Source organism: Equus caballus, chromosome 5 (assembly GCF_041296265.1).
Source record: "Equus caballus isolate H_3958 breed thoroughbred chromosome 5, TB-T2T, whole genome shotgun sequence".
Taxonomy (NCBI): domain Eukaryota; kingdom Metazoa; phylum Chordata; class Mammalia; order Perissodactyla; family Equidae; genus Equus; species Equus caballus.
This window is the reverse complement of record NC_091688.1, coordinates 12,254,552-12,281,965: the sequence shown is the minus strand read 5'-3', so window position 1 is coordinate 12,281,965 and position 27,414 is coordinate 12,254,552. Positions and strand designations below refer to the sequence as shown.

The 27,414-nt window shown below is 40.5% G+C and overlaps 1 protein-coding gene and 1 long non-coding RNA gene across 7 annotated transcripts in view; one reads left to right on the top strand and one right to left on the bottom strand.

Moving 5' to 3' along the window:
• The window catches only part of ASTN1 (astrotactin 1), a 291,298-nt gene that overhangs the window by 65,484 nt on the left and 198,400 nt on the right, over window positions 1–27,414 (top strand). The window lies entirely within an intron of this gene.
• Window positions 11,369–26,161, bottom strand: LOC111773449 (uncharacterized). Its single transcript, XR_002807866.2, has 4 exons — window positions 25,923–26,161; window positions 16,559–16,660; window positions 13,083–13,291; window positions 11,369–11,763 (listed from the first exon to the last, which is right to left on the bottom strand). It is a non-coding gene; the product is annotated as an uncharacterized lncRNA (long non-coding RNA).

The window sequence follows — 27,414 nt, the reverse complement described above, 5'->3', positions numbered from 1 at the left end:
TCAAAACAGTATGGTATTGGCATAATGACAGACATAGACACCAATGGAACAGAATAGAAAGCCCAGAAATAAACCGAAGAATACATGGTCAAATGATCTTTGACAAGGTTGCCAATACTACACAATGACGAAAGAAGTGTGTCTTTAATAAATGATGTTGGGAAAACTGGATATCCATGTGCAAAAAAATGGAGTTGGATCCTTATCTTACACTATACAGAAAAATCAACTCAAAATGGATTAAATACTCAAACATAAGAACTGAAACTGTAGAACTTCTAGAAGAAAACATGGGGGAAGCTTCATAACATTGGTCTTGGCAATCATTTTTTGGATATGACATCAAAAACACAGGCAACAAAAGCAAAACTAGACAAGTGGGACTACATCAAACTAAAGAACTTCTACATAGCAAAGGAAACAGTCAACAAAGTGGAAGGGCAACCTATGGAATGGGAAAAATTACTTGCCAACCATCTATATGATAAGGGGTTAATATCCAAAATATATAAAGAACTCCAACAACTCAATAGTGAAAACCAAATAACCCGATTTAAAAATGGGCTAAGGACTTGAATATACGTTTCTCCAATGAAGACATCCAAATGGTCCACAGCTATATGAAAGATGCTCAACATAACTGATCATCAGGGAAGTGCAAATCTCAATGAGATCTCACCTCACCCTTGTCAAGATGGCCATTATTAAAAAAACAGAAAATAATGAGTATCGGTAAGGCTATGGTGAAATTGAAACCTCTGTGCACTGTTGGTGGGAATGTAAAATGGTAGAAAACATTATGAAGAGCCTTCAAAAAATTAAAAGTAGAACTCCCATATATCCAGCAATCCTGCTTGTGGGTATTTATCCAAAAGAATTGAAAACAGAATCTCAAGGAGATATTTGCATTCCCATTTTCACTGCAGCATTATTAACAATAGCCAAGCTATGGGCACAATCTAAATGTCCATTGATAAACGAATGGGTAAAGAAAATATATATATATATATTATTCAGGCTTAAAAAAGAATGAAATCCTGTCATATGCTACAACATGAATGAACCTTGAGGACATTATGCTAAGTCAAATAAACCATCACAAAAGGACATACTGCTCGATTCCACTTACATGAAGTAGCCAAAGTAGTCAAACTCGTAGAAGCAGAAAGCAGAGCAGTGGTTGCCAGAGGCTGGGGGAGGAGGAATTGGGAAGCTGCTGTTCAGTGGGTATAGACTTTCAATCAGGCAAGATGGAAAAGTTTTAGAGCTCTGCTGTGCAACAATGTGTATATAGTTAACAATACTGTACACTTAAAATTTTGCTAAGAGAGTAGATTTCACATTAATTGTTTTTACCACATACATATACACACAAAACCCCACATTGAGCAGGAAGTACATATTGAGAATGTGAGAAGGATAAAAAGGAAAAGTAATGGGCTTGAGATTATGTACATTTGAACTGGCCAAGCCCAGGGCAGGGGAGTAGAGTAAGAGGAGCAGCTGAATTATACTCAGAAGACAAGCATGTGCACAGGAAGCCTCTTTTCATTCAAAACCACGCTGTGCTCACTTATGGTGCATTCTATCCTTTTGAGAGGCAGGATGTACAGTGAGTGGCTAAGGGCATGCAGTTTAGCATCAGACAAACCTGAATTTGAGTCTTGGCTCTGATTATGAGTTGAAAACTGTCTTAACTTCTCTGAGCCCTACTGTTCTCATCTGTACAGCAGAGGACAATATCTCTCTCAACTGAAAATATTAAATGAAATAATTTGTGCAGCAATCTCAAATGAAAGTGGTGATGGTTATTTAGTAACACGGAGGCAGCATGGATACATGAACCCGGAATGATTGACTCAAAGGAATTGCCTGAAAAGTCGTGAAATTCCAGGCAAGGATATTTCTACAAGTCGGGCTGTCTTGGGAGCCAATGTCAGCATCAGTATTTGTATGTAGATCTGCACCCAAAATGTAAACCTCAAAATATAAACCTTCAATTAAATTCAGATACCTAACAATCCCATGTACAGACACAGCTGAAAAGTCAGCTGCCGCATACAATTAAGGAATGAACTGAACTTTGAAAAAAAAAACTCTGTTAGTCATTAATCTATGGAAAATGATTGAAATCTCTCCTTCTCTTTGTTGATTTTTTTCATCTTTTGATGAAATCTGCCCACCGTGTCATTTTTCAACCATCCAGGTCCCATTCAGAAGCAGGAAGAGCCATGGCAGAGCCAGTCTTGAAAGTGTATGCAGAGTCTTACTTGTTCTCCATTGCTGCTTCCTGGGCTTGCTCTCCAAAAGGGCAAATGTGACATCTCAGAGTATTAGCTCACTAGACAGGGTTTTTTTTCTTCACTTGAACTACCAAATGGTATGAGTGTGGTCGCCCTAGGATTTTGCAATTCTCCTAAGTTGGTAATATTGTTTTTAGGGGTTTAAGTAATAGAGGATTTCCTTCTTAAATCAACAGGCGAAGTCCAATGTGTCCCAGGAATGGTTGAAGTAATTGTTCTTTTGTTAACTCCAAGGTGACAGATGTCACATACAGTATTCTGACACTAACGGTTAAAATAAATGCCCTTTAGACTTCAGCAAGGCATTTGTCAAGGTCTTCCATATTGGCTTTCCAGACACGATGGAAGGAGAAGGCAGAATACTCACCCAACTAAGTAGATTCACATGTGGTTCAAATTTGATAGTGGAATCTAATCATATTTTTCATTTAATCATTCATTCAACGTCAACAAATATTTATTCAGAGCTTTACTGTGTGTCAGACCCTTTTCTAGATAGTAGGGATGCACCAGTGACCAAAGGAGACAAAGCTCCTCCTTCCTGGAGCTTATACTTAATGTCATGCCCCAGGGCTCTTTCCTCACTCATATCTTGTTCAACATTTTCATAACTGATTTCTATGACATTCAAAGACATGTTGGTCCTACAAAGCCACAGTAGCAAAGACAGTGTGGTACTGGCATAAAGATAGGCATATAGAAATGAAATAGAATTGAGAGCCTAGAAATAAACCCTTATCTTTATGGAAAATTCATTTTTGACAAGGGAGCCAAGACAGTTCAATGGGGAAAAGGTGGTGCTGGGACAACTGCAAACCTGCTTATCCCACATGGAAAAATGAAGAATTCTGTACCTCATACCATGTACCAAAATTAATCCAAAAGGGAGTGACTATCTAAATGTAAGGGCCAAAACTGTAAAATCCTTAGAAGGAAGCATAGGTATAAGTCTTGATGATCTTGGATTAGGAAGTGGGTCTTAAATATGACACCAAAAGCACAAGAAACAAAGGAAAGAGTAGATAAATCAGACTTCATCAAAATTTGACATTTTGAGTTTCAAAGAACACCATCAGGAAAGTGAAAATACAGCCCACAAATTAAGAGTAAATATTTGCAAATCATGTATCTGATAAAGGGTTTATAGACAGCACATATAAAGAACTCTTACAACTCAACAATAGAAAGACAACTAATCCAATTAAAAATTGGACAAAGATTTGAATAGACATTTCTCCAAAGAAGATATACAAATGGCCAATGAGCCCATGAAAAGATGCTCAACATCATTAGTCATTAGGGAACTACAAATAAAAGCCACAATGAAATACCACTTTATAGCCACTAGGATAGCTAGAATCACAAAGACGAACAATAATAAGTGTTTACAAGGATGCAGAGAAATTGGAACCCTCATACATTGCTGGTTGGAATGTAAAATGGTTCAGCTGGTATGGAAAACAATTTGACATTTTTCCGAAAAGTTAAACATAGAGTTACCATATGACCCAGCCATTACACTTTTAGGTATATACCCAGGAGAATTGAAAATATCTGTCCATACAAAAACTTACACATGAATGTTCACAACAGCATTATTGATATTATCCCAAAAATAGAAACAATCCAAGTGTACATCGATTGATGAATGAATAAACAAAATGTACTATATCCATGTAAAATACTATTGTTTGGCCATGAAAATGAATGATGTATTGATCCATGCTGCAACATGGATGAATCTTAAAAACAGTATGCTAATAGAGAGAAATCAGACACGAAAGGTCATATATTGTATGAATCCATTTAAATGGGATGTCCATAATAGGCAAATTCATAGAGATAGAAAGTAAATTAGTGGTTGCCAGAGGACAGAGGGAAGAGGTATGGGGACTGCTAACGGGAATAGTTTCTTTTTGGCATAATGAAAATGTTCTGGAATCAGATAGCAGTGATGGTTGCACGACTTTGTGAATAAATTAAAAATTACTGATTGTACCATTTTAAAAGGGTGAAGTTTATGGTATGTGAATTATATCTTAATAAAAAAGACATGCTTATAATTATAGGTTCCACAAAACTTGCAAAGGGAATATTTGCATTGGATGGCAAAGAGAGCAAAGTCAGTACTCAGAAGAATCTTGACAGATTGGAAAGATGGGCTGACTCTGACAAGATGAAATTTAGTAGGAATAAACATAGAATCCTAAAACTGCATTCAAGAAAAACAACTAATAACAGCCCCGTAAAAATAATTCCAGGCTTTAGTTCACGGGGAGCCTGATGTGAGTCAACAGAATGTCACATCCTAAAAGGTTAATGGGACGTTTGCAGCATTCGTAGAAGTACAGTTACTCCAATGAGCAATTAACATCATTTATTTGAGTGCTGGTCAAATGACACCCAGGCTTTTGGGGTCAGTTCTGGTTGCCATGTTTAAAGAAGCATCTAGTGCAGTGGGTGAATCTAGTCCACATATACATGATATTTGGCTTTCACAAAGTCTATTTTCTCCTTTGAAGGCATTTTGGTAGACAGGCCTCTGCCTTCACCACCAGCCCCATCACTCCTTCATTACCTTAAGCAGCTCCAGTCTCACATGTGTGTGTCACCCACCTGCTTTTTATTAACATTTGAATTTAGCCTCTGTCTCCACCCAGTCTCAAAAACAAAGATGGGTAAAAAGAATGGTAAAGGGATCCCAAATCATGTTGAAAGGATAAGGAACAATAGAATGAATTAGTTGTGTTTGATCAGAAAAAGATCTGGGAACTATGGGAGCTGAATTCAGATCTTTGAAGATCTTTCATGGAGATGTGGGAAAAGACAAATGAGTACAAGGATTGATGGGTTGAGGCTTTAGAGAAGATATTCAATTGAGCTCCCCATGGATGGTGGTCTTTATCCAAAGGTGGAGGATTGGTTGAGCTTTATTGGCACAAGCTGGTGACCATTTAGATGGAATTTATGATCAGGTGGATATAAGGTGTAGATGACCTTTGTCATCTCCGCTAGTTTTAAGATTTCATGGTGATGCTAATCTGTCAATCCACCCTCCTGGTTTATCTACTGGACACTCTATCAAGGACTGGAAACAGACTATTTCATGGATCCTGTCCTTTAGGAAGCTCATATTCTAAAAAATAAAGTAAGAATACCAACACTATGGAGTTATTTGGAGAATTAAATGATATAATGTTTGTAAAGCAACATCTATGTCTAGCACTTGTATATACTTGATTAATGTTAGTAATATTTTAAATTAGGGAAGACAGAGAAACTAAGTAAATCTAGAAAATGTGATATGTATGTATAGTAGATGAACAGAGTGCTGTTGTGTGGGTTACTGATTGTTGAGAGTGTGAGTTCCCTCCATCTAGGACATTGTCATATGGTGATGCTTGGCTCTTACGGTAAAAATGGATTGCAGAGGTTATCACTTTAACTGCATGTAAGTCATAATTTTCTTACTTGTTGGGGCCTTTGTGTTGTGTTATATTGTATTAAATTGCATCGGTGATGGTGATGGTGATTGAGGGGGGTGTGTATGTGTGTGTTTTACAAGTGTGTACATTTATGCTCGTGTGAGCAGGGCTAAACAAATATATGGGCAACTGGCGTTTTTGGTGTCAGAAGTGAAGAGGATGTTCTATTTTTGTTAAACAAAGTAAAAGCTTCACTCAACCACTGACTGATAACACTCTAGGAAAGGTGACCATTTTCAGTGACTTCTAATTTCTATTTTAGTGTCTGATTTCAAGCCCTTTTCTAAGGGTCCATTTTGATGGGGTTTGTAGGGTTGTGGAAGCACCCGAGAGGCCCAGTGCTGACGGTGCTGGGGAGAGTGTGATATGCAGGTGGAGAGCAGGCCCTTGGGCTGCAGGGCAGGGAGGAGGCCAGAGTGAGTGAGAACAAAGGTACAACAACCCTTCATATACGTGTCTATGTGTGAGTAGTGAGTGTGTGTGAGAGAGCGTGGTACAAGTGTGTAGGTAGGTGTATCCTGGGGGCATCAGATAAGATTTCTAAGTGTTTTGTCAACTGGACTCTGAGAATTGAGGAGTACTTGTACTTGTTGATCTTATTTGTCTCAAACATTTTTCAGGGTATCGTGTCCCTATGGTGCTTCTCTCTCTCTCTTTCTCCCTTTCCTTCCCGTCATAGCTATGGATCCAAGATTAATACATTAACCAAATGGTAACAAATGGCTTTAACGTCCCCCCATAGGAGCTTTTGTTATTGGAAGGGTCAAATCCGGTCTCATTCAGAAACAATCTAGAAACTCTCCTGGGGCCTTCAAGGACCACTCTGTGGTGTGAGCTTCCCACTGAGCAGGAAGATTCTTGGCATCAGACAAATCTCAGAGATCAGGGAGTTCCATGCCTCCACATTGATGAGATTAGGGTGTGGGCTCCTGGGTAACCTCCTCTGCTTTTGACTGTGGCTAGTTAGTAAACCAAGAAAAATCACTATCCTCTCGACCTTGTTCACTGCGGATGTATCTGCCCATTGTCCTTCCCATAAAGGGGAGGGGAGTGTGGCAGGGGGAGAGGCAGAAGAAACACATGCAGGAATGTGGCTAGTTCTGACTCTGGGCCAGGTGAAATACTTCATATCAAATGAGTAGTACTGTTTTCTAAACCTTATTGGAAGCATTTTCATGTTTTTATTACCCTGTTTTGTTGAGGAAGGAAAAAAAGAGGAAAGGAGAAAGGGAAGAAAAACTCCACATGCGTTTGTATGTATTTGCATGAGCTTGGAGAAGGTTATGCAAAGATATATTTCCAACTTTAATAGCACTTACTTCCAGGAGAGGGGGTGAAGTCTTGCTTCAAAAACTTCTGGAGTGTTTGACTTCTTAGAATGAGCATGTTACATTTTAAAATAGAAATGTTTGAAATAACTTTTAAAGTAGTATAATATCAATAGAGTGAAGGGTTTTTCAGGAAAATTAAAGTAGCATCTCTTGGTTTGTTGATAACTCCAAAAAACATGTATTTTTCCCTGTGAATGTCCTGCCTGCTTGATTTTTACTGATGGTGACACGTGCTACATTCAGCAAAGTGTCCCATCAGGCATGTGGGGAATGCCATCGCTGTTCCACCCTCTCTGTGTCTTTGGCTTATTGGCCTGGTTCCTAAGCTCATCTCCCCTCTTGTGAAGTGGGGGGAATATCAGGACACTTAGGAGTGAGTATTATTCAACTCTGGTGATGGAACCATCCACATAATCCAAGTTTGTCTTGGCTTCTCGGAGGAGGCAGAAGCAGCAGGCAGGCATCTCCACGTGTAGCAGTCGGAAGCTTCCATTCTCCTTAGGTGCTTAAGTAGATCTCTAGTCCAATTCTGTCACATCTGAGGGGTTCAGACATATTTTCAAAATCCAAGCCTTTAGGCTTGTGCTAAACTGAAACTCTGAGGCACACGAGGTTGGTTCCTCACTGCTATTACCGGAGTTGAAGATAGAAAAAGATGAGGTGATAATAATATCTTCCAGGTATACGACTTCTTCAATCCAAAGCTCTTTGCAAACAGCTCAGCAAACCCCAGGATGGAGAGCCCAGTTCAGCTGGTGCTGAAATGCAGCCATGCCTTGAACGAAGCCGCCTCCAGGGTCAGCGAGCCACCCTCAGAGAGACCTTACTCCAGACTGCTCTCGGTGAGGTGAAAATGAAGACCGCATCTAACAGCAGCAGCAGGGACACTTTTTTTGAGGCAAAATGTAATTACCAGAGTAGGAACCGGCCTCGCAAGCGGGGATTAACACTCCCCAGCTTCCATGAGCACCTTGGGCTCTCTGAATGGCTTCAGCAAGATGTGGGATTTTATGCTTCCATCCAAAAGGTGGCTCTGTGTGAAACACAGTTGAGGACTAGCAGACTACAGGGACATTGATTCATTGCAATGAGGGGAAAGGATTTACTACTATTTCCTGTAAACCTAGTCAGCCTGAGGGTGGAGGTGGGGATTAGAGGAGATTCACAGAGTATGAAGGTTGTAAAAGAGGCCATGGTCACCTCCAAATAATAAATAATGTTCGGGTTCTTGCTGAATGGGCAGAATTGCACATATGGCTTGCTGAGCGCACTGCTGAGGATGGCTAACTCTTCATGGTCAGCATCACAGGTCCTGTTATAGTCTTGGATCCCAAGAACATCACTGACTGATGCTTTCCACTTTTAGGCAAGTTTATAATGCAACCAGCTTAGGAGTCTGAAAATTGGGGTTTTCTGTTTCACTCTGGTCAGGAAGTCTGATGACTTTATGCAAGTCATTGCCACTCTTGGTGCCTGATTCTTCATCTGTGACGTGGAGAGGTTGTACCAAATCAGGATCGTTACAAATTATGCTTCCCAGAGTCCTAGGGATTTCACTAACGTGCTTCAGCTGCCACCAGGAGGGCGGGAAGATGGGGATGATGGGACTCTGGGCCCATTATCCCTGCTGGGATGAGGACCACTCTTCTTTTATCTTTGTTGACATAATAAGCGTCTCTTTAAGATTTCTTTTGAAGAAAGAGTTTGCTGTTAAAAAATATATGGTTTGAGAATAGATGCCATTTTCCAGTTCTCTCTAGCTGTAATAGTCTATGCCCATGCAAATAGCTTTGGCAGTTTCACAAACACAATACCCAGAGTATGAATATTAGTTACCATGGAAGATACCTAACAATTTATGGTGTCGAAATAAAAACTATTATTTTCTTTTCATTAAAAACTATTTATTGATCATAGAAGCATTAGGAAAAACACACAAAAAATATAAAGAAGAAATTTAGAATCACTTATGACCCCACTCTCCAGAGATGAACTATAAACATTAGTTGCATATTTTGCCAATTTCCTATTAATATAAAATTTCTTTTTAGAAAACTGAGCTCGCATTTTACACAAGTAAAAGAAAAGTTTAAAAAATTATTTGACCTTATATTGTGATTCGCCATGTCATTAAATGTTCTTTGAAACATGTGATGGTTAATGGCGTTTAGTATTACGTGGTATTTCATCATATGTCCATACCATCATTTATCCATCCCTTCTCCTAGTTCTGAGCATCTAGATGGATTCCAGTGTCTGCAAGTTAAATTCTAAGAGGAGCTTTTTTGGGGAATAATTCTTTATCCACCACAGGTATATATTTAAAGTTAATTGTGGATGCTGTTGTTGTTTGATTTATTTGACTGTTTAGTTTTAGAGTTATGGCTATTTTTTCCCCCTTCTTGAAAAGTTGTATTTATGTCTAAAAATAGTTTATATGAGAAAAAAGCTAAAGGTGGAGAAAAAGAGTTGGTTGAATGGATCCATGATACTATGGAGAAGATACCACTAGAGAGACGAGAAAGAGGAAAGAAGAACACTAGGAGAAGCGGAGGCGGGGGGGAATCTTTGTGTCAGATCATAATGATAGAGTTTGAAAAAATATTCCATTTCTGAGGAACACAAAAGCAGCTGTGTAGCTCGCCCCAAGGAGCTTTGGGAAGGGCTTGACTAAGAACCGCATGAATAGCAAACCCCCTGGTTGCTGATTGTGATGTTACCACTAACACCATGAACTTGGGCAGGTGGCCAAACTCGGTTATTTCGTCAAATAATGAGGGGTTTCCAGTAGGTCAGTCATTTCCCATGAAAGACACCAGCCCACCTAGGAGCCACTGAGAGAATAAAGTGTGTCTATGAGGTATTTGCAATATTTGTGATGAACCTGATAGAAACTCTGTCCTTGCTGTTGAAGAAAGAGCAAACCGGGCAAACTCCTGTCTATTCCATGCCTCTCTGTGCCAGCCATTGTGTGAACCAGGCTCTTTATCTCAATCACCTCTCACAACAATCCTGGGAGGCAGGGATTTTGCAGGTATATTTTACTGCTTTAGCTGCATTTTGTAGATGAGGAATCTGAGGCTCAGATCAGTTAAGTAGCCTGGCCAGGGTCGTGTGGCTATTAAGTGGCTAACTCAGATTCAAATTCATACAGCCTGGCCTTAAAAACTGTGATCTTGTCACTGGGTCCTACAGCCTCAGTCATATATGTCTTTGAATAAAAAGAGAAAAAAAAAAATGTTATCCACTTAATAAGTTTGATAAACGGGAAGAAAAATCTAATACAAGTCTTACTGTCAGGTTTAAAAAAAGATGCCTTAGAAACCCAGGACTATTTCATCTCTAAGTTCTACTCCAACATATACAACCAAATGCTTTTCTTTCATATCTTTTAGGTGTCAAGGAACATGAGAAATCTTTTAGTCCAATCACTGTGTTTTATAGATAAGAAACTAGGGTCCAGCAAAAGGTAATTGGCTTGTTCAGTATCATTTAGATGGTTAGGAGGAGAACTGAATTAAGAACGAAAGTCACCTGTGATCAGATGAGACAAGTATTTGTGACACCTAACAGTGCCTGGCATGGATTAGTACCAGTCATTCCAGAAGGGTCATTCCTTATACATAGCCTCTGCTACTCCATCCCTTTCCTGTGTTGATGCCTTCATCTATTTGACATTGACTGCTGTATCCCAGCCATGTTTCCAAGAGGATCTTGGCCCAGTTAGAACTCTTCTGCTCACACCCCATATCATTTGGGGAAGAATCCAGAAGTTAGCAGCTTAAAAAGTAAATGGGAAAAAGAGTGAAGAAAATGAATTTGTAGGCTCCACTTTTGAAGGGTTAGCAATTAATGAAAAGGAAAAAAGGCAGTAAGAAAAGTCAAAATCAAGGTGCAAAGTTTCTTTTGGAGCAGATGGAGGTGAGAATGACTTTTAGTATTATTTTAGACCAAGGAGGAAGAAATACTGGAAAGACAGATTGAAGGTAAAAGAGATAGGGTAATAGAGCAAAATCCTGAGAGAGAGCAAGTGAGGAAGAAGATGAAGGGCCTAGGTAGAGGGGTTGAACTTTGGGAAGAAACAGAATAGCTTTCCCTCTGAAATGGAAAGAATTTGAAAGGAAAAGTGAAGAGGTGAAAAACCTTAAAGTGGAAAGCAAGGCAGTTATCGGAGTTCACCTTTCCTATAGATAGGTTGGGATTAGAATAATAGGTTTGAGTTATGAAAACAGGAATTGGACTCAGAATGTACCACCCTGGAGATTTTTATTTTGAGAGGGACATGCTCTTTGGTTGAGAAGTCGCATAAACCCTGGGAGCTCACATGACAGCCTCTATCTTTAGTGGAGACATGTAGGGTCTTGGATTGTGGTGAAGCATAACTAGATGGTTGTCTTATCCTTGGTCAGTGCAGTCATTTGCCTTTCTTTCTTCCTAAGTGGAAATTGTGACCCCCTCCCACGGTTCACCCCTGCTGGAGTTTCAGAAGTATGACTACGCGAACTTAGCTTCCTCCTGTGAAGTGGAGCAGCGCTGGGCTTTGCAGTCAAAGGCATTTGGGGCTGCAGAGCGCAGTGGTCGTGCATTTGCAGATATTACGAGGGGCTCCCAAGCGGTTACTTTCCATCTCCACAGAAGACAAAGCTAAAAAGAACAGATTTAAATGACAGCAAGGGAGCATTTGCGCTAAGGAAAAAATCTTAGTAAGGCAGGATAAGCATGCTGTGGAATAGGATTTGCCAGAGGATGTGGAGCATCTCCCCCTAGAGACCACAGGCCCTCGTTGGTCTGGAGCCCAGAGGTGCAGAAGAGCTTCCTGCAGAGGTTTGCTCCAGGTAGTGTTAAGATGCCATTATAGTTCTCTGTTTAATTTGTAATCTTGATATCCTGACCCCAGGTGGTTATTGCTGAGAGTTGTCCACTTAGGAGACCATCGTGACAAATGAGGATTTGGGAAAGAGTTCCATAAAAAACAAGGGAGAAAAGAACTCTTCTATTGCTTTCCTGATATGTAATGGGCCTTTGCAAGAGGAAAGTATTTTATCCCAGGGATTAGTAACCTAATGCCTAGTCGCAGTTTATACCGGGGAAAACCCTAGTTGCTATATTTTCATTCACCTCTGACTTTACACTTGGAATTCTTAATTTCCAATACCTAAAAACGATGTTTTTATTTTTAAAGATGAGATGAAGCATTTTTTTTCTCAATGGCACCTGACCTGATTTAGCATAGAGAGAAGAATGATGCTTTTGGACCCTCAGACTTCCTACAAGAATTATAGAAAATCCTGAGGGCTGTCATCTCCTGATGCTGGGTGGTGCCAGAAAGAGGGCGATGGAGCACGATTGTTGAGTTTGTATGTGATGAGCAGCACATTTTACACTCTGCCTGGACAACCAAAAACATATGGCCCTGGGCTCACATAATAAGGAAAATATACTGATCCATGGCCAGTTGTTGTCACCAGGTCACTAAACCTATTTCTCCAGATATAAATGAGACTATCTTGCCTCTCAGTACAAATGTAATAAAATCTAGTAATTCAGCCATGAAAATAAGCACTGGCCCATAACCCAAGGGCTTAAGAAGTCAAGGCTAATGAGAAACGGGCAGTATACAAAAAATAAATTGAATTTTCTCCTCTTTATCTTGGGTTTAATAGGAATTTGGGTGTATTTTCTGCAGAGAACATCTACATGTGCCTTATGCAGGCGGGATGTAGAAAAATAGAAAATACTGTGCATTGATAAGAGGAAGAGTAGGCAAAATTATAAACGAGGATATGGCCAATGAAAACTTTATGGTACTAATAATTTTTAAATCAACTAGCAAGTAATGAGGTACCAGTACCTTAGGCAGAAACTATAGTGGCAGTGTAAGAAGGGAGAGTATGGAGGGGAAGCCAGGAGATTTAATGCAAAGTGCCAGTGTTACTCTTCTGGCTTGTATCAAAAACACCTACCCTGAACAACTGAGGAGTGGGAGGGAACTCCATGCTCTTGTGGCTTCTTTGAAGGCGTGAGAAGGGCCACGTCCTGGAGCTGAGACCTGCCCTGATTCTCGCTTGCCTTTTCTTCTTCTGTGGAGTCTCCCTGCTGTACTCTTTGCATGCATGTCCTCATGACAGGAAGATCAAGGGGCCACTTCACAGGAGCTTAAGCTTCAAACAACCTTTTCCAAAAATAACAAAGGTGGAAGAAAGAAAAGAGAGCCGTTTGTAAGTGAAAGTCTGAGCCGAGTATAAAAGCACGAAATGAGACATTGTAGAAGAGAAAGTCACCTAAGAAAGCACAAAGCCCATTCTTCTCACTTGATAGAACAGGAAACTGAGGCCCAGAGAAGCCTATGCCTGAAAGGATAGTGTTGTCCCTGGTATCATCCCTGGCCCCTAACCTTACACAATGCTCACTCGGAGGTGAATTCATCCATTCCCATGACTTCAATTTGCCATAACTTGTACGTGACGATACGTGAGAGTTTTGCTGTGTTCCATGTGCTTCTGACATGTCCATTTACAGATCTATGGGATGTTTCTACCTGGAGGTACAAGATGTAATTCAAACTCAGCCTATCGAACTTCCGCTTTCTCACTCACAGCTGCTCCCATCCTGTGTTTCCTCTATGGGTGAATGGCGTAAACCTCACGTCAGCCTTCCAAGGTTATCCACACATCTTCCCTTCCCCTCATCCCCACGTCCAAGGAATGGCTCACTCTGTTAATTCTTCCCTTTCTATTTCTCCTCTGCCCTTCCTGTCATCTCCTTTCCATAGGGCAAACCCTTTACCCCTCTTAACTTGACACTTAGTAGTTGATCTCCCCTTTGTCTTTGATCTCAGCCCTTCTGGTCTTACATTCCACAGGTACCTTTCTAAAAGCACAAATCAGGTCTTGTCTTTTACTCCCTTTTGCTGGAGAGTAAAGTTCAAACTCTTAAGCATGGCACACAGAGTCTTCTGTAATCTGGCCTCCAGTGAGCTCTTCAGCTTTGTACAGCCTGCCACGCGCCATCTTGATGGCCTAGGATGTGCCTTACTATTATTACATGGCTTCACATCATAGCCAAGAGTAAGACGAGTGTGTCTTCCCCTTGTCACACACACTGTGCTTGGATAACCACTCTTACCTTATACTTAGTGCAAATATCATCTCTCTTTTGAAACCTTCCTGATGGTCTCTCCTTTGGAAGAATTGGCTAATCTTTCCTTACACGCTCACTCTGTCCTGTGTACACATCTCTCACAGCCCCTTCATTGCATTCCTAGTTGTTGTTTGTTTGTTTTTTCCCTGCCCATTCTAGAATGTAAACTCCTTATGGGCAGGCTCATTCATATTTGTAACCTTTAGTATTTGGCATGAAGTTAGGATGCAGTAAAATACTTTTTAAAGAAATAAATGAATGCATGAATGAATGAATGAAAGTTCACACAGCCCACTAGTGGCCGAGTCAAGAGATCCTTGGTTTTCCTTTTTCCAGTTCACATTTTCCCTACTCCATGCTGCCCAGTGAGAAGGCACTAGCATTCTCACTAGTACCATCAGTGCATTTTCTCTACAAAATTTATCTAAATTCAAGTTGAAATGTTAGAATTCACAAGCTATTGGGAAATATGTGAGGATGGGTCTCCAATTTCTAATATGTCATCTCTCTCTTGTGGCCCAGTTATATTTTAATTGTCCAGGAAAAAAAATACAGACAAGAAGTTTGCATACATGTATTGAGTACCTGCTGTACATTTCATACCCAGTCTCATTTAATCCTCACATACCCTTTGAAGTATGTGTTATTATCTACATTTTACAAATGAAGACACAGAGGCTCCGAGGTTATGTAAGTTGCCTGGGCTCGTGTGACCAGCAAATGTCAGAGTTGGAAGTCTAACCACGTCTGTCTGATTCTAAAGTCCATTCTCTTTCCCCTTCACTACACTTCCTCCCTAGGGAAACAGAACAGAATTAGGGACATAAAATCTCAAGAAGTTTCACTGAAAGACATTCCTCTGTGACTCCAATAACAAATTGGACAGAAGAGGCAGGAGCTGTGAACTCTAACTCTAATTTGTTTCGTGGTGTGATTTAGAGAAAGTCAGTTAACCTCTTCTTTTCCATCTCTTTATATTCACAAATATGGGGGATACACAGACTTTCTTCCTCAATTAACGAAAAGGAGTTACTTCATAAATGAGTTTGTGTCATTTGCTACAGAAATGCATTGGATGCAGTTACTAACCATAAAAGTGACTTTATTTCTACAAGAAACTATTTTTGGTCTAAAGGAAATAAGCCTGCTGGTCTAATGATAATCAAGCATTGGATAAAAAAATTGATTCCCTTTTTATCTAATTTTCTGTAAAGTCTTTGTTGAGATGTGCGATGCCTATATTCTTTTACACCTGGTGATGGGACAAAAAATGGAGGAACAGAGATATGCTTAGGAGGGGAAAAGGAAGGACGTAGGAGAGTGGCTGTTGAACATCTTATGGGCCAAATTGATTTTTTTTCCCTAGGTCTAATAACGCCAAGGTGAAAATTGACATTTTTGCTTGAGCATTAAACACATAACATTCACAGCATTCGTTGGACCACAACAGTTACCGGCTGTTGACAGAACTTGAATTTTGACAGCACTTTATACGGTGCAGAGAGTCTAAAATTAAATATACTGGATGGAGCAATAAAGAAAATATTCAAAGTCGAAGCATCTTGGAATATAAAAATTATATTTTCAATTTTTTCTGGATTTTGAGAGGCAATATAACAGAAAGAACCTTAGTCTGAGATTCTTTCCTTGGATTTCTTAAGAGCTAATGCTCCGTGTGACCTTGGGCAAAATGCTTAACTCTCTGAGCTTTTGTTACATTTTAAATGGGGGATGTGGAGTTTATTCTGTTGAAGGATTGGACATCTGTAAAATGAGGACAGTATCTCTAAGTTTCTTTGTGAGACTGTGTGCTTAGGTTTTATGGTGGCTGGGATACTCAATTCCGTCTCCAGCCCCCTTCAGAATGCGCCTGATGAGGTAGCAGCAGGGAAGCAGAAGAAGAGAAGTGTTTGAGGGCCCAGAAAATGGAACACAATGGGGAAATGGTGGCTGAGTGTTTTCCTAAAATTATGATACTTCTTTCAAAATAGAGCCATACATAAAGAGACTTAAATGGGAAGGGAGAATTAATCCCAACTCCTAGAAGTGAAATTCCTAAAGGGTGAAATTCCTTTAGACATTTTTATATAAACCCCCATGATTATGGGATGTGAAGCCTGGGAGAGATCTAGCTTGGTCCCAATACTTGGCCTTACAAATTGCCCCATAGCCCATGCTGTCATTCTTCTGGGTCCTGGGAAAGACACCAGCTCCTTCACCAACAGTCTGTCATTTTTACATTCAGAATATTCTCTCAGACATTCAATCCACTCTTTCCTTGTTTTATAAGAAGTCCAACCTTTATACACCTAATATGATTTAGTCCTGGTTTCATTTCCTGAATCTTTGTGTTGCTTTTTCTTCCTGGATCTCATGTTCAATGCTGCCAGTTTCTTTGTCCCTGCAGGTGCAGACAAATTAGCATAAAGAGTAAGTTGCAGAACTGGATTTGATTTCAAAATTTGATTTCAAAAGCCATTTCAGATTGAGGTCCATTTGGTGGCATTAGGAGCAAAACTAATAAACAAACCAGATTTTTTTCTACTTAAATTGATTTTTTTTTACCTGCCAGTATCCCGTTAGAAGTAGAATATTTTATCAAATTCTGATTTTAGCTGTCATGTACAGAGATTTTTTTGTTTTCTTTCTCATTATTGCTGACTGTTAAGTTATGTGGGTTGGCAAAGGAAAATCTCTTCTTTTATAATAAAGGAGAATGCATTACCTTCCAGCATCATTATCTGCCTGTGTGTTTCACGACCTTACAGATGCTGTGTATTGTGGTTTGACAGTATTCATGCTATTACAACTCCCATTTTGCAGATGGAAGAAAAATTACAGAGAGACTTCAGGGCTATACCTAGACTTTGAAAAGACACGATTCTCAAGAAACCTGGGTCCTGTTTACTCTTTCACTGTCTAAACTAACGTTGTTTTATGTTATGACTTCTCTCATATGGAGTGATATATTTTTACCTGTTGTTCTGGGGAAATTAAAAAAATAAAATCTTCCTCTGTAAGCTGTGACAGACCATCAGAGAAGGCCTGTGCTGGATGCCATGATCAAGGCCAGGTCGTAAGGGGCCAGAGTTCAGAGTTCTCTGAGCATCACAGATCCTCTGAAGGGTGTCCACATCTCAGTGGGTAGGCTCCTTTGATTGCAAGGCACAGGGACTGACTCAAGTTACTCCATGATGGGGAATCCTTGCAAGGACTCCCGTATGTCAGCAGGAGGCAGTGAACTTGCAGGAATGAAGGCATAGGAGCCATGCTCCTGCCGGGCCACAAGGCAGGTGAACTGGATCCAGGACGGCTCTTGGGGCTCCCTTGAGGGCTTCGGGGTCTTCCCCGTGTTGTCCTGCATTAATGTGCCTCACCGCATCTCATCTCCTGCCGCGCATCTGCTCCTTCTCTTCCCCTGCCATCTTGCCTAGCATTTCCTCTATGCCTGATGTCTTTTCTCTACCTCAGAGCTTTGCTGGCTCGTGTTTTTTCTATTTCCTCATCTCTCTAGCTTGAAGTGGCTCTTACGGCCCAGACTCCCATCTGTGCTTTTACTATGCATCTCTCTGAGCTCTGCTTCTGCTGATTTATGCCTGATTTCTTCCATATTCCCCATTTCAAATTCCTAAGAGTGAGAATCTGATTAGCTCATCTTCTTGTGCCAAGCCACATCATGGGTCACTGCCCAATCTACAGACAGGCTGCCCTTGAGGGAGGTGCCCACCCCGAGGGAGTCAAGTGCAAAGAAGAGCCTGAGGAAGGGGCTGGGGAGGAGGAGCAGCTTCTTCTGGAAGGAACATGGGCAAGCCCTAGGATCGGCATGCTCAGGGTACTGGCCTGCTCGTCTTTTCAGAAACCATCCTGTACTGTTCCTCAGCCTGAAGTAGTCTGGCAGCCTTTGAGGAATGACTGAAAATTAATTCTAGGAGCTAAAATATTTTCAAGGTCAGAAAAGGAGAAATCATTAAAGTGACTGTAGCTACCAGACAGCGTATTAAGAGGTTTACACGTATTATTTCGTTCCCTGCACACAACAGCTTTGTAAAGTACATATCATAATCCTTATTGGGCTTGTTCAAGATAAACCAGTACTAAGTGGAAAGGTTGGTATTCAGACTCAATCTGTCTGACTCCAAAATCATGCTTGCAAATTATACTCCTTCCACATCTAACATGGTATCTTTACCTCCATTTTCTTCACCCGAGTCAAATTTAGCATCTATGAACTAATCTGATTGGAATTGGAACCGTGAGGGGAGAGCATCCTAAGCCAGTGCTGGGATGGAGGGGCACAGTTTCCTGAGGCTGTGGAGACGTCTCCCAGTGGTCGGACTGCCTGACGTCAGCATTCTGGAGTGGCAGTGCCCCCTCGAGGTCGTTTCCCAACCAGCAGACATAAACGTGCCATGTGGAAGCCTTCTGCGACTTATATTAACACAGATCCATCATTAATATGACAAATATGCACACCTGCAGACTTAATTGCTTCCATTTTCTTGAGTCACTGATAGGTTTATGGCCTGCTTCAATTCCAGTAAAACTGAAGCAATCTAGATTGGACGAAAAAGTGTCTTACTCCCATCAATCTTCCGAACAGACCAGACTCCAGCCCTGATGACAGACTCTCCTCCTAGACAGGGTAATTAAAGAGGCAGAGCCAGCTACTTTTGAAAGTCCCTTCATCTTAGTTTTATCATCTGTAGCACAGTCTTCAGAACTCTAGACGGGAAACGTCTTTCCTTCTCCCATCCCTCCCCTAATGACTGGCCCTCTGTCTCGGCATGGGCTATATTTCGCCCTCCATTTGTCTCATTCAGAGGCCAGTCAGTGGAGCTTTCTGGTTTTCTCCTGTGAGGATAGTGGACGTGGTGAGGGGTTTCTATTGCAGTTTAGGGATCCCTCACCTAAGGTCGAAAGGTTTGCCCAGAAAAAGAAAAGCTGTCTTTATACCAGAAAGTTTTTCCCACCAAATCCAGGTCTGGCTCTTGATGAAACCAAAGATAACACAAAGGGGGATATCAAGTATCTATGACATAATTGAAGAAACCTCTAGCAAAGAAAGAAAAGCTACTTAGTATACGTTTTGTGCCAAAGGAACATTTTAAGTATCAAAATTAAACAAAAATAAAGCAAAGACTTAGAAAACTCTAATAGGTTCTTCAATGACTATGTATGAAATAATGCATGTTAAATAGAAATTAATTGACCACAAATAGATTTTTGTAACCATCAGGGGCATAAGAAATCCCCACACAACAAAAAGAAGTGCCAGTCAGAAATCCCCCAAATTCTCCCATGATTACGGAGGGGAAAAATGAGAAAAGTAACTCATGGAATGAATTTTCTCAGTTTTTAGTGAAGAATTTGTGAAATTCCAGCAAGCATGCTACTTCGTGAAATTTAAGTACTAAAACTAATAATAGTGAGGACTAGGAATACCCCAAACCAGGTAACAAGAATAAATTACTGGTGCTGCAGAAGAGACGCTCATGCATCCTGATGGATTTCAGAGATGAAGTCGGGGAAGGTAGAGTTGAAGTGTCTATTTCAGCCCGATCTGGCAGACCATCCCCATTTGTAAGGACTCTGAGCCCTTACTGGGGGCAAACCACCCAAGTTGATGATGATGGATGAGGTCTGTTAATACTTTAACACAAATTGAACCTAGTGCGAGTGTAAGAGGTGGGTCCAGTGTTAGTAGAGAGACATGGTAATAGTGGGAGTCTATAAAGAAAAATCATGTGAATGATCACTGTTCTGCAGGGGTGCAACATACATGCTGATCGAAAGGATCTACTTAGATTTTCAAAAAGCTTTGGCAGGTTCTAGCTTTAAAACTTTTTTTTTTTAATTGCAAGTTACCACCATATTTGTTGGGCATGGAGCCTCACTTATGAAAACAGTATAATTAACAGTTTTTATACATGATTTAGATGATGCTAAACTTTATATACTAAAAAGTCAAGTTAGTGGAGACAGGATTGCAAGAAGATCATTAGAATCTATGTTAGAAGACAGAAGAGATGGAGGCAATTTTCATGTCATCAGCTTCAAGGTAATGCCATCCTAGATAAAGGCTGAAGCTATAGTTATAAAATAAAAGGCTCTCTGTTATATCATCAATGATTCAGGAAAATATCCTAGAGTTCATTAAAATCATTCTCTGAAGACATTGACCCAATATGCTATCCTGGCTAAAAAAGGGGACCCGTGTCATCCTGAAGGGTGTGGAAGCACACCAGTACTCTACACTTATGTAGAATTATATTGATTTCTTACCAGGAATAAAGTCAGTTATTCTTGTCACTAATCTCTAATGATTGTATTAATATTAACAATAACTACAACTCATATTTCTCATATTTCAAAGCATTTCCATATGCATTTTCACTTCAACAACCCTGTTTATGTTATTTCCATTTTTTTGAAAGATGGAGAAACTGAGACATAAGGATTTCAGAGGTATTAGGTGCAGAAGCCATGTCTCAGACTTCGGTTTTCCAATATTAGAATCCTCCCTATTTCTGCCGTGCTGCATTACTCCACTCTAGGGAACGCATTTAGTGAGCCCAGAGAAAGTGCACAGAAAGGCAGCTGTAATGGTCAGTAGGAAGTAGCTGTGGTTCTGTGAAGGCAGAATAAAAAGCCTGACACATAGTAGTCACCACAGCAAATATGGATGAAAGAAATTTGAAGAGTCTGCTGATAAAGACAAAGACTGGAGAGGAATGTGATCCATATTTATCATGTGAAATGTATGTGACCTTGTTCACCAAATGCTCAAGTGCTAGGATTCAAAACTGTATTTGAAATCCAAGGAAAGTGAGTTTAGGGCAAATGAAAGGAAGAAGCACTTCACCCAGAAGGTATTATTCATGTGGAACCTATTTCCCAGGGTGTGGTACAATCAGAAAATATAGATGCAGTGAACAAAACAAAAAAGATGCTGAAAATTTCATGAATGAAAAGGACATAGTTGCTAAGAAGCTCAGATGGACCTCAGCTTTCAGACTGAGGTCAGAGAGAATATAAGCCCCTGACCCAGAATTGCCTCCCAGCCCTCTGCCTTTTTGGCCACAGAATGAGGACTAGGTAAAGAAGCTATCAGCTGTCCCTGAGTTCCTCTCTTTGTGTCCTGACTTAAATCTAATAGTCCCCTCATTCTGGTTATCATCACTGTGTTCACCATCTAATGGCTTGATTATGAAACTTTTGGCTCTATTCCTTTAGAGTGTGCTCTTACACTTTAGAAGCAGAAAACCCAGCACTTTTTTTCATTTTGCAAAAATCAACCAACATTGTTTCAGTTACAGCCTCTAATTAATGAGCCAGTGCTACTAAGTCAGGAATGGAAATGGCAATGCCACCTCCACCTGTTAGTTTCCTTATTTTTGAGAGTGGTAAGGTGTGACAGGATCAGCTAAGAAGGAAAACTATCCATGGCGGGGGGATCACACTGCAGTGGAAATATATGTGGAGCATTGCTGAAAATTAAAAATTAAACTCCAGAAGAAATGTAATGCCAGTTAAGATATGAGAATAGTAACAAGGCTATGGCAGAAAGTCAAGAGAAAAGGGGAACAGAATACATAGTGAACAAGTAGGTTGATTAGAAATTAGTCTTATGACAGGGACTATATATTAGGATGCCCACAGGGAAGAGTCAGGGAAGCATAGCGGTTTAGAACCCATACTCTGGAGTGAGACATCCTGTTTGAACCCAGTCTCCTCCACTGGCTAAATGTATGATGCTAGGCGTGTTACTTAACTTTTCTGTACCTCAACCCTCATGTAATTGTTACCCACCTCATATAGTGGCTGTGAAGATGAGTTGAGTTAATATATTCAAAAGCCCTTAGAGCCTGTCATATTGTAAATACTTCATAAACATTAGCCATTATTCTATATTGAATTAATAGACAGTATGTGTTTGGGGACCAGTGTTTGTCCATGCACCCATACAGTGCCTTTCTACTCTTGATCAAGGTCAAAGGGAGAGAATATATAGACAGATTATCAGGTCCCACTTCATGTGTCACCACTCTCCATTCTCATGGCCATGGCAGAAGATACCAAGGGGTACACTGCCTCACTTATCCTCTCACCTCAGTGTGTCTACAGCCTCTTCTTTGGTCAATGGTGGCAAGAATTGAAGTCTATTTGTTGGCCTGCATATTGGTGATCTCTCACTGGACTTATCACTTAACTAACTGGCAAGTGGAAAGAGACTTCAGAAAGAATGTGTTCCTTTTCTAGAGTCACAATGCCAAAGTCATATGACCAGTTACCTAATCTCGTTGAGCCTCACTTTCTTAGTCCTAGGATAAGATAGGCTGTCAAGTAGCTTGATGAGAATGTATGAGGTTAGCCCATTACCTACCACATAGTTAGTGCTCAATAAAAATTAGTTCTGAAAAATAGTAAGAATTATCAATTGTCCTTCTTCATTCTTGTTAGATTCAGCCTGACCATCACAACACAAAGCACTTTATGAACTCTAGCCTAGGCCTGTGCATGGCATGAATTTAAACTCTTGTAAAGAGAGATGAGAAAAAGAGGAAGACATCCCTGGCAACATGAAGTGTATATGATAATATAAACACACAGATTCAGACACACATCACAGAGCAGTGACCAGCACAATGAAGGGGTCAAAGAACAAAGTAGGCGTGAGGAATGGGCTACTGATGAGTGCAAAATGGTGAACAGACTTCATCTGTTTTCCAAAATACACCTTTCATGAAGAATGCATGGCTCCCATTTCTGGCTGCCAGCCCCTTAATGGGTGTTTTGTGTGGAGGGCCTGTAGAGGAGGGAGGGCTTTGGAATTAAGAATAGAGAGAGAGAGAGCTATAATAAAGAAAGAGAGGAGAAAAGTGGAAAGATGTTAGCAATTGGTACTGTCAATGTATGCTATTCCCAGCTGAGCAGCAACACATTTTAGCAATCAGATGACCTTGTATTCCTTTTAAATCATTATCATGCAGGGACTAGATGGCTAGATGCACATTTCCATGGGGGTATCTGTCAGGTCATTTAGAGGTCACTTTGACCCCTTTTGCCATGAGCACTTACACAAACAAGATTGCAGAAATGGGCCCAAGGCAATGTCAAGAGAGTCTTTAGAAGCGGATCCGATCCTCCAGGAGAGTCTGTCACAGGGAAACCATATCAGATTGCCATCTGATTTGTGCGCTAGTGTGAATTGGTTAATAACTCAATTTCATTCCCAGGTCTATAAGCCCAAACTCTTCAAACTCCTGACAGTGTTTACTGTTGATGTATATCTTCTGTATATCCAATTCATTAAGCTGAAATACAAGCACAGTGGTTCATGATTTCTCAGTATAAATAAACATTGCTTTGTTAGACAGCACAGTTTGGTAGAAAGAGCACTGTGCTAGGAGTCGGAAGGCTGGATTTGAGCCCTGTTATGTCCGTCTCATTAGCTCTAACCCTGGAGATGTCACTTCCCCTCTGGCCTTCTGATTCTAATCCTGTAAAACCTACGACACAGGATTGATGAATGAATAGGGAGGGCACTTTATGAGAAAGGCCCTTGCAAGCTGTAATAACAGGGATTATAATAAGGAATTTTTCACTTGCTTGAGTCTTTTTAGAATTCCCTCTTCACTCCCCTCTCTCAAGCTCAATAACATAACAGAGATAACTAAGATTATCACCATCTCTCATCTTCACTTTGTAGGAACCTAAGGTTCAGCCCTGAGTATGACAATTGCAGATCACAGGAAGATGAAAAAGTAAAATCAGAGAATTTAGAGGGAGAAGAGGCTTTAGAGTTCACTTAGACCCCCTTTTATTTTTTTTTAACTTTATTGAGGCATAATTGACAAATATAATTTTATAATTTAAAGTGTACGACGTGACAGCTTGATATACATATCCTTAGACCCCCGTTCTATAGGAGGGAATCATTTAGAGAGAAGAGCCTAGAGAAATGCCTGGCGCACTGAGCTTTGGGCTCCCCAGCTGTGTGTGTATAAGAAGGCGATGCTCGTGGTCAGCAAGGTGAGCTCACGGGTCTGTAGGAATGGGGTGGAAAGCCTCGTTCCCCGAGGTGAAGATGAGAATGGAAGCTTCCACTTGAGTACAATACTTCTTGGCATTTATGATAACAAGCACTTACACAGACTAGTCTGCAGAAAAGGACTCAGTTTACTGCTGAAGGAAGCTCAGCTGTTGTTTGCACACCATCTCCACTGGCTCCTTCCCTCTTCCTTGACCAGTCATCATTCCCGCGTCCCTCTGGGAGAAACTGCCCATTTTAATTCATGAGCACCTTGCTAAGTGCCTGACAGCAAGCTCACTGAAGCTGACCTTGCGTGCCAGCTTTGAATGGGCACGGATAGCATGGCATCCCTCTGTGAAAGCCCTTGTGGCTGGATCTTAAAGCAAAGAAGGTATAAGTGGAGTTTTATCAGAGCTATCTAAAGAGTATTCAGTTTGCAAATGAGCCTTAGAGAAATGGACCAGTATGACTTGGCTGAGGTTCCTTGCCAGAACTGAGGAGTTTCCTGGACTTATGGTTCCTGGACTTACAAAGACTCTTAAGCAGCTGGAGTCATTTAAAGGTACTGTTTGCTTAACTTGGTTGAGGATTATTGCTCAGTTTTCGAATTTATGTGAGTGGTACTAATAATGACAACAACAAACAGCATTAATAATGATGTTGATGGTATTGATGTTGATTGTTGTTCATTATATGCCACATACTGCTAAGCACTATTACTCTGGGGTTGAGATTTGCAAAGTGAGAGAATGGGAGTTGAAATAGTGGAAAGGAACAGTGGGCTTGAAGCCAGGAGACTTAGGATTTTATTCTAAATTTAGTATTTACTCCCTGGTGAACTTGGTCAAGTAGGTTGACTTTTTCGGAACTCCTTATCTGTAAAATGGGCATATGAATACCCACATAAAAGGGTCATTGAGGATTAAGTTAGCTCGTGGATGTTGAAAGGGCTTCTTAGCAGAGCCAGTGCATAATAGGTACATCATTACTTGTTGAGTTGAATCATAGAAGATAAGAACAGAAATACAAGTGGATGAGAACTAATTAGAAATGGAGATGAATCAAGACAGTTTAGGACAAGCAGTGGACTATTCTCCTTTCGTAAGTCATTTACAGATGATATTTTGTCATTATCAGTATCCATTTTATAAGGTGAGAGCCATAGAGGGGACCTCAGTGAAATAGTTCAGAATCAGTGAATTAGAGCAAATACTAAACTCTTTGTTAAAGAAAGACTAGAGTACAAGAGAGAGGATTCAGAACTAGCAGAGCTCTCACTGGGTGTAGCAGGCAGTCTCCCTGAAATCAGCCTGTAACCAGTGCCCCCGCTTCCCCAAATCCAGGCGTCCAGCTTGTTTCCAATGCCACACTGCAGGGACGCGGCCCCAAAGGACTTGCAAAGCTCAAATCAGAATTCCAGTCGTGAAACTGCAGGCTTCAAAATGACTTATTCTCATTACAATGTATGAAATGATCCGTAAATACATATTTTAACATTACAGAGTTTAAATATTATTACACATCTTACTTGATGTCAGATTTTGTTAAATGCGTGCCGTTATCTCAATTTACAAAGGTCAGTCGGGTGGCAGTGGAGAATAGAAGTAGATGTATTTAAAAATTTTCTTACCAGTACATCTGTGGCTCAGATAACCCTGCCTTTTTCAAAGAACTTTGGGCTTATTTTTTTCCCTTTCAAATGAGACTTTAATGAGTATCATGTGGATAAACTCTTTGCAGAGGTTTGAAAAGATCCAGAGAAACACTGTGTTAGGAACAAGCAAACCGTTCTGGATGAAATCATAAGCCATTTGAATGCCTCCTCATCCCTCTGGTTGTGTCAGAACCTTTTGGCTGCATTTTTCCCCCACAGGAATGTTTTCATCTCCATGGCTAGGTAAATAGAATGTTCGTGTATTTGCTCGATTGCTATTCATGCCAGCACAGAGTAGCATAGAGTGACCTACTTCTAGCATAGCCATAGAAAGCTTTGCTGCTTTCTGCCAAGTCTGGTTTAAAAAGCCACCCTCTGCTTTCCACAGTTCCTGCCCTCGCCTGCTCTCGGAGACAACATGCCATGGACCATTGAGGGTCCTTATTTCTTCTCTCACATCACTCCTGCTTTCTGTGTTGATTCATTTTAGTCCATTTTCAACTCCTTCTGGAAAAATAGAAGTGGGTGGGTGGGCAACAGTAAAGAAAGTTATATTTCTGATTTTTAGAGTATAGGTCTATAAAGCGATATGGTGGGGCTGCAGAGGGAGATCAGATGAAATTTTCTTATCTAGACTACCCTTGTCCATGCAAACATAGTTGATCAAAGGTACGTAACTCATTGGAAACCATTTGGAAGCATCTATATGTGGATGATTTCTTATTGGGGACCACTGATTGGTGTTTCCATAGGTCACTATCATGAGTTTAAATACAGTCAATCCTTACTCTATAAATTGATAGGCTGGACTGAGCTGGAAGCAGTCCAAACTCCAGGAGGAGAAGTCTGATTTGAAAAACTCAGAGACTTTTTTCCACTTGGCATGCAAAAATATACCAGCCTATATCTGATTTGGGGTCTAACTAGAGCCAAGTGTCTTGTGTGGTTTTGTGTCATTAAATACTATGGTTAGAGCTGGGGAGTCCTTAGAGACCTTCTAGTTCCATCATTTGAACATGAGAAAAGTGAGCTCCAGAGAGTTTACAGAGCCTTAGTTCCCCAGCTCCGCATCCAATGCTGCCTTTAACCTGCTATTCCATTTCTCATCATTGGATCATTAATGTTTTGAGGCTCTCTTGTTTTTGAAATTGAGAGCAAATATCACCAAGCAAGGGAAATAGAAATTCAATTATCTTTCTCCTGGTCATAAGTGGAAATTTCTATTTCAAATCTCAGCAAGTCAAGAAGGTTCTAGTTACTTGAAAAAAGAACCTCCTGTGCTTCTGTTGGGTGAGAGATTCTTGAAACTTTAAGCCATTTTGCTATAAAGCTTTTGCTCACATGGTTCTGTGCCTGCTGCTCAAGCGTGTTTGGAGGCAGAGGACTGAGAATGAGAAGATAGGAGCAGCAGACAGTGAGCTAAATAGAAGAGCCATCATGGCAGTTCCACTCCCAGTTGGACTCTGAA